Genomic DNA, 15,004 nt, shown 5'->3' with positions numbered 1-15,004 from the left:
TTCCACAGGGCTTTCTTTTTCTCCATCATAGTGAGGATGTGTACCTTTTAATATAGGTCTTAGCCATTTACGTTTTCTTCTTTGTGAGATGTCTATTCATATCTTAGACCTGTTTCTTTTCTTTTCTTTTTAGGACCATACCCGTGACATATGGAAGTTCCTACACCACAGTCATAGCAACTTGGGATCCAAGTTGCATCTGTGGCCTACACCACAGCTCACAGAAATGCCAGATCCTTAACCCACTGAGCAAGATCAGGGATCAAATCCACATCCTCATGGATACTAGTAGCCAGGCTCATTACTGCTGAGTCACAATGAGAACTTCGTTATGCCTGTTTCTTCTAGTCTGTCTTCTGGGAAGAGGTCACGTGAAATCCTTGCTGTTACAGCTTTAAGAACAATAGACATTAGTCAGTTCCTTATTAATTCCATTTAATTTTGATGAGGAAGACAAATAGTTGACATGAGGATATCAGAGGTTCTCAGACTCTACAGGCATCTCCCTTAAGTGGGCAATATCTAGGTAAAGCTGTGAAAAAGGAGGATGTTGATTTGTGTTTTGTTTTGAATATCTGGGCATGCATTGGCACTTATTAATTTGATTATGTGATTTTTTTTTTAGAAGCAGCGTCAAGCAATTCATTTGTAATAACAGTAAACACTTGTTGAGCACTTATGCCTTAAGTATTATTCCAAGCACTTTACATATATTATCTCAATTACGGGATAACTCTGAAAGGCCATCCCAGGCTAAGAACTTCCCCTGGAGTGAGCTGGTACCTTCTGAGCAGGGTGACTATGAGTCCTAATATTTACAAAGCTCTTGAAAGGATAACAGGATTGTAATGTGAGGTAAAAGCATCTACAATTCTTTAAAGACCATTTCTACTACGCACAAGATGGCAGAGCAGAAGGACCTTGAGCTCAATTCCTCTCACAAGAACACCAAAATCACAACTATTAGCTGAACAACCATTGATAAAAAAAAGACTACAACCTACCAAAAAAAAAAAAAAAAGATATTATACATCCAAAGACAAAGAAGAAATCACTAGATGGTAGGAGAGTTGCACTTATGATATAATCAAATCCTACACTCCAGGGTGGGCGACCGATAAACTGTAGAATAGTTATATCGCAGAAGCTCTCCCACCAGAATGAGAGTTCTGAGCCCCATGTCAGGCTCCCCAGTCTGGAAGTTTGGCATTGGGAGGAGGAACCCCCAGACCATTTGGCTTTGATGGTCCACAGGGCTTGACTGCAGGAGCTCCACAGTAGTGGGGAAGACTCCACTCTGGGAGAGTGCACATGACTTCTCATGTACAATGGGACCCAGGGCAAAAGCAGTGACTTCTTAGGAGCCTGTTGCAGACCTGCTTGCTGTTCCTAGAAGGTATCTAAAGAGGGTGGGGCAGCTGGGGTGCTCTCTGGGGTTGTAACAGCAGGTGGAAAAAATCTCAGGGAGTGTTTATCTAATGAACTCTTGCTAGACACAAGCTACTTGGATAATTAGTACCAAGACCCAGCCCCACCAAATAGCCTATAGGCTCCAGTGCTGGGATGCCTCAGGCCAAACAACCAACAGGGCAGGAATAAAGCCCCATCCATCAGCAGAGAGGCTGCCTAAAAACTTGCTGAGCCCACAGCTACCATTAGACATGCCCTTTGACATGGACCTGGCCACCAGAGGACCAAGAACATCTCCATCCACTCGTGGACAGGCACTGGCCCTGCCCACCAGGAGGCCTGCACTGGCCTCTAGACCAGCCTCACCCACCAGAGGGAGATACAGAAGTAAAAAAACTATAATTCTGCAGACTGCATAACTGAGTCCACAAATACAGGTCAGAACCTACCCTGGGATGAGCTGGTCCTAGGCCCTTGGGCAACAAGAGAGGAGAATACTGCTGGGACACACAGGACATCCCCTACAGAGGTCCACTTCTCCAAGGTCGAGGAATGTAATTAGCCTACTACATACATAAAAATACAAATAGAATATAAACAAAATGAGATGACAAAGGAATATGTTCCGGATGAAGAAATAATCTCCAGAACAACTAAGCAAAGTAGAGACATGCAATCTACCTGAGAAAGAGTTCAGATAATGATCATAAAGATGAGCCAAGAACTTGGTAAAGAATGGATGCACAGAGCAAGAGGTTATAAGAACTTTTAAACAAAGAGTTAGAAAATATAAAGTACAACCAGAGTGGAAGAGTAAAATAACTGAAATGAAAAATACATTAGAAGGAATCAATAGCAGAATAAATGAGGCAGAAAAGTCGATAATGAGCTGGAAGACAGAGTGGTGGAAATCACTGCTGAGGAAGAAAGAAAAAGAGAAAAGAAATGAGGATGATTTAAGAGGCTTCTGGGTCAACTTCAAATGCACCAATATTATGGAGGTCCCAGAAGTAGAAGATCAAGAGAAACTCATTACAGGGGTCCCAAAACGAGAAGAGAGAGAGAAACTGTCTGAGAAAACATTTGAAGAGATACTAGTTGAAAACTTCCATAACAAGTGAAAGGAAACAGTCACCCAATTCCAGGAAGTACAGAGTTCCATACAGGATTAAGCCAAGGAGGAACATGTCGAGACACATAGTAATCAAGCTGACAAAAATTAAAGGTCAAGAGAAAATATTAAAAGCAATAATGGAAAAGAAACACATAACACACAAGGTAATTCCCATGAGGTTACCAGCTGATTTTTCAGCAGAAACTCTGCAGACTGAAAGAGAGTGGCATGATATATTTAAAGTGATGAAAAGGAAAAACATACAACAAAGAACACTCTACCCAGCAAGGCTCTCATTCATATTTGACAGAGAAATCAAAAGCTACATAGGCAAAAGCTCAAAGAATTCAGCAGCAGAGTTCCAGCTGTGGCGTAGCAGGTTAAGAACCTTACCAGTATCTATGAGTATGCAGGTTCAATCCCTGGCCTTGCTCAGTGGCATTGCCACAAGCTGCAGGGTAGGTAGTAAATGTGGCCTCGATCCTGCATCACTGTGGCCGTGGCATAGGCTGGCAGCTGTGGCTCTGATTCGACCCCTAGCCCTTATGCTGAAAGTGCAGTTGCAAAAAGAAAAAAAAAAAAAAAAATCCAGCACCAATAAACCACCTTTACAACAAATGCTAAAGGAATTTCTCTAGGCAGAAAAGAAAAGGTCACACTTGAAACAGAAAATTAAGAGATATAAAAGGAGAAACTGACAGTAACAAAATAATAGTGGGGGAATCTAACAGCCACTCACATCAATGGAGAGATCATCCAGACAGAAAATCAGTAAGGAAATACAGGCCTTAAATGACATATTAGACTAGATGGACTTAATTGATATCTATAGCACATTCCATCAGAAAGCAGTAGAATACACATTCTCTTCAAATGCACACAAAACATTCTCCAGAAGAGATCACAAGGTGGTCCATAAAGCAAGCCTCAGTAAATTTAAGAAAACTGAAATCATAATAAACCATCCCTTCTGACCACAACACTATAAGATTAGAAATTAGGAGTTCCCGTCATGGCGCAGTGGTTAACGAATCCGACTAGGAACCATGAGGTTGCGGGTTCGGTCCCTGCCCTTGCTCAGTGGGTTGGGGATCCAGCGTTGCCGTGAGCTGTGGTGTAGGTTGCAGACACGGCTCGGATCCCGGGTTGCTGTGGCTCTGGCATAGGCCGGTGGCTACAGCTCCGATTCGACCCCTAGCCTGGGAACCTCCATATGCCGCGGGAGCGGCCCAAGAAATAGCAACAACAACAACAACAACAAAAGACCAAAAAAAAAAAAAAAGAAATTAACTACAAAGAAAAAAATCTGCAAAAATCACAAACACGTGGAGGCTAAACAATATGCAACTAAACAACCAATGGATCACTGAAGAAATCAAAGAGGAAATAAAAAAATAGAGAAAAATGAAAATGAAAACATGACAATCCAAAACATGGGAGGCAGCAAAAACAGTTCTAAGAAGGAAGTCCACAGAGATACAAGCTTACCTCAAGAAATAAGAAAAATCTCACAACCCAACCTTACGCATTAGAAAAAAAAGAAAAAAACAAAACCCCCAATTATTAGAAGGAATGAAATCATAAAGATCAGAACAGAAATAAATGAAATATAGATGAAGAAAACAGTAGAAAAGATCAATGAAACTAAAAAATAGTTCTTTGAAAAGATAAACAAAATTGATAAACTTTTAGCCAGAATTATCGAGAAAAGATAATGGGCACAAATCAATAAAATTAGAAATGAAAAAGAAGTTACAGCCAACACCACAGAAATACAAAGGACTATAAGAGACTACTAGAGGAGTTCCTGTCGTGGCTCAGTGATTAACGAACCCAACTAGTATCCATGAGGATGCAGGTTCAATCCCTGGCCTCACTCAGTGAGTTAATGATCCAGCATTGCCGTGAGCTGTGATGTAGGTCACAGATGTGGCTTGCATCCTGCGTTGCTGGGGTTGTGTGTAGTCTGTCGGCTACAGCTCCGATTCTACCCCTAGCCTAGGAACCTCCATATGTTGCGGGTGTGGCCCTAAAAAATGATAGAAAAAAAAAGAAAAGACCTCTTTGGAGTTCCTGTCCTGGCACATCAGAAAAGAATCCGACTAGGAACCATAAGGTTGCGGGTTCGATTCCTGGCCTCGCTTAGTGGGTTAAGGATCTGGCGTTGCCATGAGCTGTGCTGTAGGTTGCAGATGTGGCTCAGATCTGGCATTGCTGTGCCTTTGGCGTAGGCCGGCAGTTGTAGCTCTGATTGGACCCCTAGCCTGGGAACCTCCATATGCCATGGGTGCAGTCCTATAAAGATTAAAAAAAAAAAAAAAAAAAGAGAGAGAGAGACTACTACAAGCAACTACAAGCCAATAAAATGGACAACCTGGAAGAAATGGACAAATACTCAGAAACGTACATTCTCCCAAGACTGAACCAGGAAGAAATAGAAAATATGAACAGACAAATTACAAGCACTGAAATTAAATCTGTGATTAAAAACTCCTAACAAACAAAATTCCAGGACCAGATGGCTTTGCAGGCAAATTCTACCAAACATTTAGAGAAGAGTTAACATTTATTCTTCTGAAACTATTTCAAAAAACTTCAGAGGAAGGAAAACTTTCCAACTTATTCTATGAGGCCACCATTACCCTGATACCAAGCCAAAGATATCACAGAAAAAGAAAATTACAGGCCAACAACACTGATGAACATAGATGTAAAGATCCTCAGCAAAGTACTGGCAAACCAAATCCAACAATATATAAAAAGGATCATACATCATGATCAAGTGAGGTTTATTATAGGAATGCAAGGATATTTTTTAGTATTTGCACATCAATCAGCTTGTGATATACTACATTAACAAATGGAAAAATGAAAACCATATGATCATCTCATATGATCATCTCAATAGTTGCAGATAAAATTCAATATTCATTTATGGTTAAAAACCTCTTCAGAAAGTGGGCATATAGGGAACATATCTCAACATAATAAAGACCACGTATGAAAAACACAAAGCTAACATCATACTTAATGGTGAAAATGTAAGAGCATTGCCTCTAGGATCAGGAACAATACAAGGATTTCCACTCTTACAAACTTTTTTTTTTTGTCTTTTTAGTGCTGCACCTGTGGCATATAGAGGTTCCCAGGCTAGGAGTCTAATTGGAACTGTAGCCACTGGCCTATGCCACAACCACAGCAATGCCAGATCCAAGCCACATCTGTGACCTACACCACAGCTCACAGCAATGCTGGATCTCTAACCCACTGAGTGGGGCCAGGGATCCAACCTATGTACTCATGGATATTAGTCAGATTTATTTCCACTGAGCCACAATGGTAACTCCCTCTCATTTTCATTCAGCAGAGTTTGGGAAGTTCTAGCCACAGTAATCAGAGAAGAAAAAGAAATAAAAGAGATCTGAATTGGAAAAGAAGTAAAAATTGTCACTGTTTGCAGATGATATGTCATTATACATAGAAAGTCCTAAAGATGCTGAAAGAAAATGACTAGAGCTCATCAATGAATCTGGTCAAGTTGCAGGATACAAAAATAACATGCAGAAATCTGTTGCATTTCTACACAGCAACAATGAAAGGTCAGAAAGGGAAATTAAGAAAATGATCTCATTTGCCATTGCATCAAAAAGAATAATATGGAGTTCCCATCATGGTGCAGCAGAAACAAATCCAACTAGGAACCATGAGGTTGTGGGTTTGATCCCTGGCCTCACTCAGTGGGTTAAGGATCTGGCATTGCCATGAGCTGTGGTGTAGGTCACAGACACAGCACCGATTCTGCATTGTGGCTGTGGTTTAGGCCAGTGGCTTCAGCTCTGACTGGACCCCTAGTCTGGGAGGCTCCATATGCTGTGGGTGTGGCCATAAAAAGACAAAAAAGACCAAAAAAAAAAAAAAAAAGAATACATCTAGGAAAAAACTTAAGAAGGCAAAAAAGACCTACATTCTGAAAAATGTAAGATGATGAGAGAAATCAAAGATGACACAAAGAGATTAAAAAGATATACCATAGTCTTGGATTGGAAGAATCAATATTGTCAAAATGACTAAATTGACCAAGGCAATATAAAGATTCAATGTGATCCCTATCAAATTACCAATGGCATTCTTCATAGAACTAGAACAAAAAATTTTAAAATTTGTATGTAAACACAAAATACATCAAATAGCCAAAGTAATCTTGAGAAAGAAAAATGCAGCCAGAAGAATCAGGCTCCCTGAGTTTAGACTATACTACAAAGCTAGAGTAATCAAAGTAGTATGGTACTGGTACAAAAACAAAAATATAGGTCAATGAAATAGGATGGAAAGCCCATATATAAACCTATGAACCTATGGTCAATTACTCTGTAACAAAGGAGGCAAGAATATACAATGGAGAAAAGACAGTCTCTTCAACAAGTGGTACTTGGGAAACTAAACAGCTATATGTGCAAGAATGAAATCAGAACACTTTAACACCATACACAAAAATAGACTCAAAATGGATGAAAGACCTAAATGTAAAACTCGATATTATAAAACTCTTAGAGGAAAACAAAGGCAGAATATTCTTTAACATAAGTTGCAGCAATGTCTTTTTTGACCCTCCTCCTAAAGTAATGAAAATAAAAACAAAAATAAACAAATGGGACCTAATTTAACTTAAAAGCTTTTGTACAGCAAAGGAAACTTTAAATAAAATTAAAAGATAACTCTATACCAAACAAATTTTTTTCAAATGGTCAGAAGATCTAAATAGACCTCTCTCCAAAGAAGACATATGGCCAAAAAGCACATGAAAAGATGATGAATATCACTAATTATTTGAGAAATGCAAATCGAAACCACAATGAGGCACCATATTAGACCAGTGAGAATGGCCATCATTAAAACATCTACAAACAGTAAATGCTGGAGAGGATGTGGAGGAAAGAGAACCCTCTTATACTGTTGGTGGGAATAGAAGCTAGTGAAACCACTATGGAGATCAGTATGGAAATTCCTTAAAGAAACTAAATGCAGAATTACCATATGATCCAGCAATCCCACTCCTGGGCAAATATTCAAGAGAAAAACCATAATTCAAAATGATACATGTACCCCAATGTTCACTGCAGCACTATTTACAATAGCCAATACATGGAAGCAATGTAAATGTCCATCAACAGAGGATTGGATAAAGAAAATGTGGTACATATATACAATGGAATAGTATTCAGCCATAAAAAAGAATGAAACAATATGAATGGGCCTAGAAATCATCATACTAAGTGACATAGTCAGACAGAGAAAGACAAATATCATATGAGGTCACTAATACGTAAAATCTAATGAAAAATGATACAAAAAAAGCTTAGAAAACAGAAATAGAGGCAAAGATTTTGAAACCAAATTTATGTTTACCAAAGGGGAAATGTTGGGTGGGGAAAGGATAAACTAGGGGATTAGGATTGACATATGCACACTGCATATAAAACAGATGGATAAAAAGAAACTATTGTATAGCACAAGGTAACCTACTCAATGCTGTGTAATAACCTATACGGGGAAATCTGAAAAAGAATGGATAAATGTATATCTATAACAGATTTACTTCATTGTACACCTGAAACTAACAAAACTTTGTAAGTCAACTATATGCCAATAAAATTTATTTTTAAAAAATCTACAAATAATAAATACTGGAGAGGTGTGGAGAAAAAGGAACCCTTCTACACTGTTGGTGGGAATGAAAACTGGTATAGCCACTGTGGAGAACAACATGGAGTCTCCTTAAAAAAATCTAAAAATAGTGCTACCATATGATCCTAGAATTCCACCTCTGGGCAGTATATCTGAAGAAACTATAATCTGAAGAGATACATGCTCCCCAGTATTTACTGTAGCATTATTTACAATAGGCAAGACATAGAAACGCCTAAATGTCCACTGATAGATGAATGGATAAAGATGAAGTGTGTACACACACACACACACACACACACACACACACATGCACAGTGGAATACAACTCAGTATTTTCATTTGCACAAAAAACAAATAAAATAATACCATTTACAGTAATACAGATGGACCTAGAGATTATTATACCATAAAGTCTGAGAAAGGCAAATATCATATGATATCACTTACATGCAGAACCTAAAAAAATGGTAAAATGAATTCATATGCAAAATGAAAATAGACCCACGGACACAGAAAACAAATCTATAGTTGCCAAAGAGGAAAGCCAAGGGAGGGAATAAATTAGAAGTTTGAGATTAACATATACACTTTACTATATATAAAACAGATAACCAACAAGGCCCTACTGTAGAACACAGGGAGCTATACTCAATATTGTGCAATAACCTATAAGGGAAAAGAATCTGAAAAAAGAATATTTATACACAAACACATATATTATCTCAATCCTCATAATAATCTGTGATGGTCATGAAGTTAAGTATTCTATTACTATTCCCCAGTTGAGGAAATGGAAGCCCTGAAAAATTAATGATTTGTCTAAGGTAGAATCACTAAATGGTAGAAACAGGCTTCAAATTGAGCGAGTCTGACTCACCAGCCCATGCTTTAACCACTTAGATAACCACAGGCAACAGTAAGTTAGTTGAGAGTACAGCACAAATAAAGGGAGGGCATGGTGGATGCCCAGAAGCAATTTGGTGAATTAATGAGACTTTGGGTTTATTCTGGGTAGGGAAGAAAGTGAGGTGGGAACACCAGAGAAAGAGTTGAAGAAAGAGCAAGGAAAGAAATCACAGAATTCCTGCTGTGGCGCAGCAAGCTCTGCAGCGTCTTGGGAGCACTGGGATCAGGTTTGATCCCCTGCCCCAAACTGTGGGTTAAGGATCTGGTGTTGCCGCAGCTGCTTAGGTCTCAACTGCAGCTCAGATCTGATCCCTGGCCCAAGAACTCCACATACCTCAGGGCGGCCAAAAAAAAAAAAAAAAAAAATCACTAACAAGTTAGGAGAGTGTGAAAGTTGTGAGGGAACGTGCTTTCAGGGGTGTGAAGAGCCACTGAAGTTCAGGTTTTCTGAGCATCTCGCTAAATGTCAAATTAGGGTTTTGCTATAGGAATGAGTTGTGTTAAAGAGGAATTGAGGCAAAGGGCACTGGAATTCAGTTGCTTGAGAACCTGTGAATCATAAATGCTGAGGTTGTCTGAGATAACTCGAGAGTCTGGCACCTTTTGTGGGCCAGGTATTGAAGCTCTGTTACTCTGGGGAGTGAACAAGAAGCTGGTACATGATGTTGGTTATGCTTCATGCTATACCATGAGACTCAAATGGTGCAGAGTGTGGAGAGTTACATACAGGCAAGAATGGGATTCATCTGGACTGGGAGTTATAAACTAGGAGAATGCCAACACTGCTTCCAAATCTCTCTTAGCATGTTGGAAGGTGAAGGTTTCAGTTTTGTGAGGAGGCTGGGGATGTAGATTAGGAAGCTTACAATCAAATAGTGGCTTTGACAGTGGAGAGAGATTCTCAGAGGTCAGAGGTGGAAAAAGGCAGGGAAAAAAGAAGCACAGGACAATTTGGGTATGAGTAAATAGGAATTTTTAGGTTTTTATTTTTTAATTATTATTTTTTTTTGTCTTTTCTAGGGCGCTCCTGAGACATATGGAGGTTCCCAGGCTAGGGGGCTAATTGGTGCTATAGATGCTGGCCTACGCCAGAACCACAGCAATGTGGGATCCGAGCCGCACCTGCAACCTACACCACAGCTCATGGCAACGCGGGATCCTTAACCCACTGAGCGAGGCCAGGGATTGAACCCACAACCTCATGGTTCCTAGTCAGATTTGTTAACCACTGCGACGACAGGAACTCTCCCGGAATTTTTTAAATTTTTAAAATAAGAAAGAGAATGAATGGTGAAGATGAGATTTATTGGCCTTGAGATTATGAAAAAATATTGGTATGAATTTCATAAGAAAATTGACATTAACTTCAAGATGATGGAGCTGTGTTGATTTACATGGTATCTGTTTTCTGTTGATTTAGGGAGATAGGAAGTGTCTCTGACCCTACTAAGGTCTGAAAGATGGACTTCATACACCAACTAAATGATCCAGAGTAGGCTGACCCATCTTCCTGTGTCCCATTTTCTCCATTTCTATAATAGGGGTAATAATATCTACTTCTCTGAGTTGCCATGAGAATCAAATTAATTTACATATATGAAAGTGCCTTAAAAATTGCAAAATGACAGACAAAAGTAAGGTAGTACTGGAGTTCCCACTGTGGCACAGCAGGTTAAGGATCTGGTGTTGTCTCTGCCGTGGCTCAATTTGCTGAGGAGGTACGGGTTCGATCCCTGGGCAAGTGCAGTGGCTTAAGGATCTGGTGCTGCTGCAGTTGTGGTGTAGGCTGCAGGTGTGGCTCAGATTCAATCCCTGTCCGGGGTACACTCATATGCCACAGGTTAGACCAAAAAAAAAAAAAAAAGGAAGGAAGTACTTATTATGGCGTTGGTGTTAGTCAGGACGTCAAGCTTTGTCTATGCTGAACTCTTTATCAGAAATGCAAAGTCCAAGTGTAATTTTGTTCCTGGTAAGAGTAGAAATTTCTTTCAAAAACAAAAACAAACAAACAAAAAAAACAAGTTCCCATCATGACTCAGTGGAAATGAATCTGACTAGTATCCATGAGGACACAGGTTCAATCCCTGGCCCTGATCAGTGGGTTAAGGATTTGGCATTGTCGCAAGCTGTGGTGTAGGTTGCAGGTGCAGCTCAGATCTGACATGGTTGTGTGTGCGGTGTAGGCTGGCATACAGCTCCAATTCCACCCCTAGTTTGGGAACCTCCATATGCTGTAGGTACCACCCTAAAAGGACAAAAGACAAAAAAAAAAAAAAAGCAGAAGTGTCTGCATTATACTCTGTAAACAAGTACATAAAATAATTTATCAGGGAACTGGTAGGAATAGGAAAGTCATTATAAGGAGATGGGATTTTTTTTTTCTATTGTCATTCTCTCCATTATGAATAATTTACACAGTTTCCAGTTCAGGACAAGTGATCAGGTCTTCCCTTAAAGTCCTTCAGGAAAGCTCAAACAGCCACAAGTTGGAACCCTGGCCACTTGCCAATATTTGTCCAAAGAGAGCTCTAAATAAGGTAGTTTAATAATCAGAAACTGGAAATTTCTCTCCTTTCCCACACACCAGCATTCTCCTGCCTTCTAGTCTGTTAGATATTTTACTAATTTCAACAAATGTAGGTCAATATATGCAACAGCCACTTTAACCGTAAGTATTTTCTTTTATACTTGTTTTCTAAAGGAGGGAGAAATGTGTCCATGCTTGTTTTTATTTTACCTTCAGAATAATCTAATTTCCTTGAGACACTGTAAAACAGCAAAAATTATTCCTATTTACTAAATATAGGTCAAAGAAGGTATTTGTATTTATGTTAAGGAAATTTCTATTAAGGTTGTAGAAGAGGGGAGTCTACTGTTGAGATGATACTTCATGAGACTAAGACAAATTCACCAACACACTTTCCATATTCCCACTATAAAACAGACTAAACACTGCACTGTACCAGACATATGGCTGCAGCAGCTCCACTGTCTATCTCTACCATAAATACCAAGAAATCTGCCTAAAAAATGCCTCATGGCTTTTGACATCAGGGTCAAACAACTCAAAAGTTTACGGAATGAGATTGTTTACAAAACAGAATGATTAAAGGAAATGAAGTTTATCTGGAATATCGAATTTTAAAAATCTGTTAAAATGTTCTTCCTAATGACGAATGTAACATATTTTCATTCTTGAGGATAACAATATAGATAAACTAAAAGAAGGAAAAACATCAAGCCACAATTTATCCATCCAGAGATCACAGAGCAAATATATTTGGTATATACCCTTTCAGGCATATTTCTTACAAATTCATATGTATGTTTAATACACATGACTCACACTGGACGTACCATCTTGTAACCTACTGAACATATGTACGTGTCGGAGTACTGTGATTTAAGAGAACAGGTGCCTGTCAGTCTGCCTGGGTTTGGATCTCAGCTGTCACTGACTAATGGGATGACATCCGGCTGTGTGAGATCACCTAGGAAGTGCACGTAGCTAAAGGGTATCATCAAGTTGTATATGTTAAATACGTATATAATTTTTTATGAGAGAAAGAGAGCGAGCGAGAGAGGGAGAGAGAAACCTAGGACAAAAGCTCAATGGTGATGAGAGAGGTTTGGGAGAAGGGAAGCAGCCAAGGAGACTTGAGAAAGAATAACAAGTCGAGTAGGAGGAAAGCCGAGGAAGTGTGGTATCCTGGAAACCAAGAGAAGAAAAGTTTATCAAGGGGGAGGTAACAGTCAACTTTTGCTGAAAAGATGAGCACTGAGAAGAGACCATCAGATCTGGTGACATGGAGGTCACTGGTCCCCTTGAAACAACTGTTTGGGTAGAATGATGGCACGGAAAGTCTGACAGGGGACAGCGTGAGAGGAGGGGGGAGAGGGAAAGAAAAGAGTATAGCCAACTTTGGGGGGGGGGGACTTTGGTTACAATGAAGGACAGAGAAATGGGTCAGTAGGTGACAGAAAAGCACAGACGAATGAAGGTGTGTTTTAATTATAGTATGATGTTCAAAGTTGGCTCTTCCCACGTTTGCTACTGATTAACGGTAATGTGACTTACATACACATGGTAAATTATTTTCAAATAAGATGACATTCTGATACATCTCTCTACATACAATACATTCACGTTCCCACCCTCCTCCACTCCGTGGTGATTTTAACTAAAAAAGTAGCTAAATATATAAGAATGATAGGTAAACTTCCCACTACTCAAATTTACAAGTTGTTCAGTTATTATATAGGAAACACTGTGGCAAATAAGAACCTTGACTCTAAATGGAAACATTATTCTCTAAAGTAAAAACCAGATGATTAATTGCTTTACGTTTATTCCAGTTAGCATCACACAGGATAAAAGACATTGCCAAAGCACAACCTGGCCTCTGTTATAGATAGGAGCACTACAGCTTCTGTATTCAAGTGAAAGTGAACCATCTGATGACTTAAATTATTTTACATATAATCACTACCATTGGTAATAATTGTTAACATTCGTTGACGGTTTTGTGCCAAGCGGCCAGGCTTTAGTTCTCACAAAAAAAAGTTTGCATTAGGCATTATTATTATCCTCACTGTATACATGAAGAAATAGAAAGCCTCAGCAGAAAAAGATGAAAACTTAGCCACGTCTTCACAGATGATAAGCTATGTGGCTGTCTAACCCCAAGGCAGGCTCTGAAGCAGGGCTGCTACTAGCCCATACAGTGCCCTTTGGAAATTAGAAAACAGTGCTAAACAGCACTCCATTTTGCAAATAAAATTTAAAGTTAGTTTCTTGTCACACAACCCAAATGACTATTTCCAAGGGGCGCTATCCAGAAAAACAGCTGGCAACCGCTCTACCTGTACACATACGATGCCTATACTTTTGCCTGCTTCCACACCAGGACACATACTCCAGGCAATCTTTAAATACTTTTTACTGTTCCTCCTTTACTGTAGGGAACTACATCAAGTCCAAGGTTGGGAAATTGGAAGCAGGTTTTGGTGAAAGTATCAGGTAACTGGGTGAAGCAATCCCAGGTGTCACTAGGAACATGGTCAGGACAGGTACACCTCATGCAGGTGTGTGGCAGTATACAGATGAATGGTTTCCTGAGTATGTGTGTGTGTCCATATGCAGCCAATGTGGGTTTTTGTACGAGTCAACTTTCCACTGCTCCAGAACTTGGCCAAGAGGTCTGGAATCTCCAGGCCTGTCTGTGCTTTTATATAAATTAATACATGTCTTACGATGTCAATTAGGACATTCTTAATTGTGATGTTCTTGTACAGTGGACAACCTGAATACTCCTAAGCAGCTGCCTTACTCCTAATCAGTCTTTGGTTCATTAGACAACTACATGGAAAGCACTGTACTAGGCGCTACAGGAGATGCTAAGAACTTGCTCTTTTTATCAAGGAACATAATTTCCAGTAAGAAAAATATGCACACAAAGAGTATACATTACAAAGTGATAAGTTCTATAAGAAAAGTATTGAAAAATTGCTAAGTGAATTCACAAGAGGAAATGTTTATTTCAGTTTGATTAATTAAAGAAAATTTCATGAAGGAGGAAACACTTGAGGAGTGGCTTGGAAGATGGAATTTGGATGTGCAGAAAGAGAAGAAAGCATATTTCAGAGGGGAGAGTGTAGATAAAAGCAGAAAGAAGTGTAAGTGTGCTACACACATGGAAACACTGGATATTTAAGTTGAGCAAAGTAATGTACTGATTCTGAATCCTGCCTTGGACTCCTGAAGGACTATGAAGCTGTTACAGTGCTTTTCCAAAATACTGGCAAAATATAAAAAGACTGACAAATGTCTTAAACACTTATTACAACTAATTTAAAAACACATTAGTGCTTTTGATTAATGTAACA

This window comes from Phacochoerus africanus, chromosome 2 (genome assembly GCF_016906955.1).
Source record: "Phacochoerus africanus isolate WHEZ1 chromosome 2, ROS_Pafr_v1, whole genome shotgun sequence".
In the NCBI taxonomy this organism is placed as follows: Eukaryota; Metazoa; Chordata; class Mammalia; order Artiodactyla; family Suidae; genus Phacochoerus; species Phacochoerus africanus.
This window is presented reverse-complemented; position numbering follows the sequence as displayed.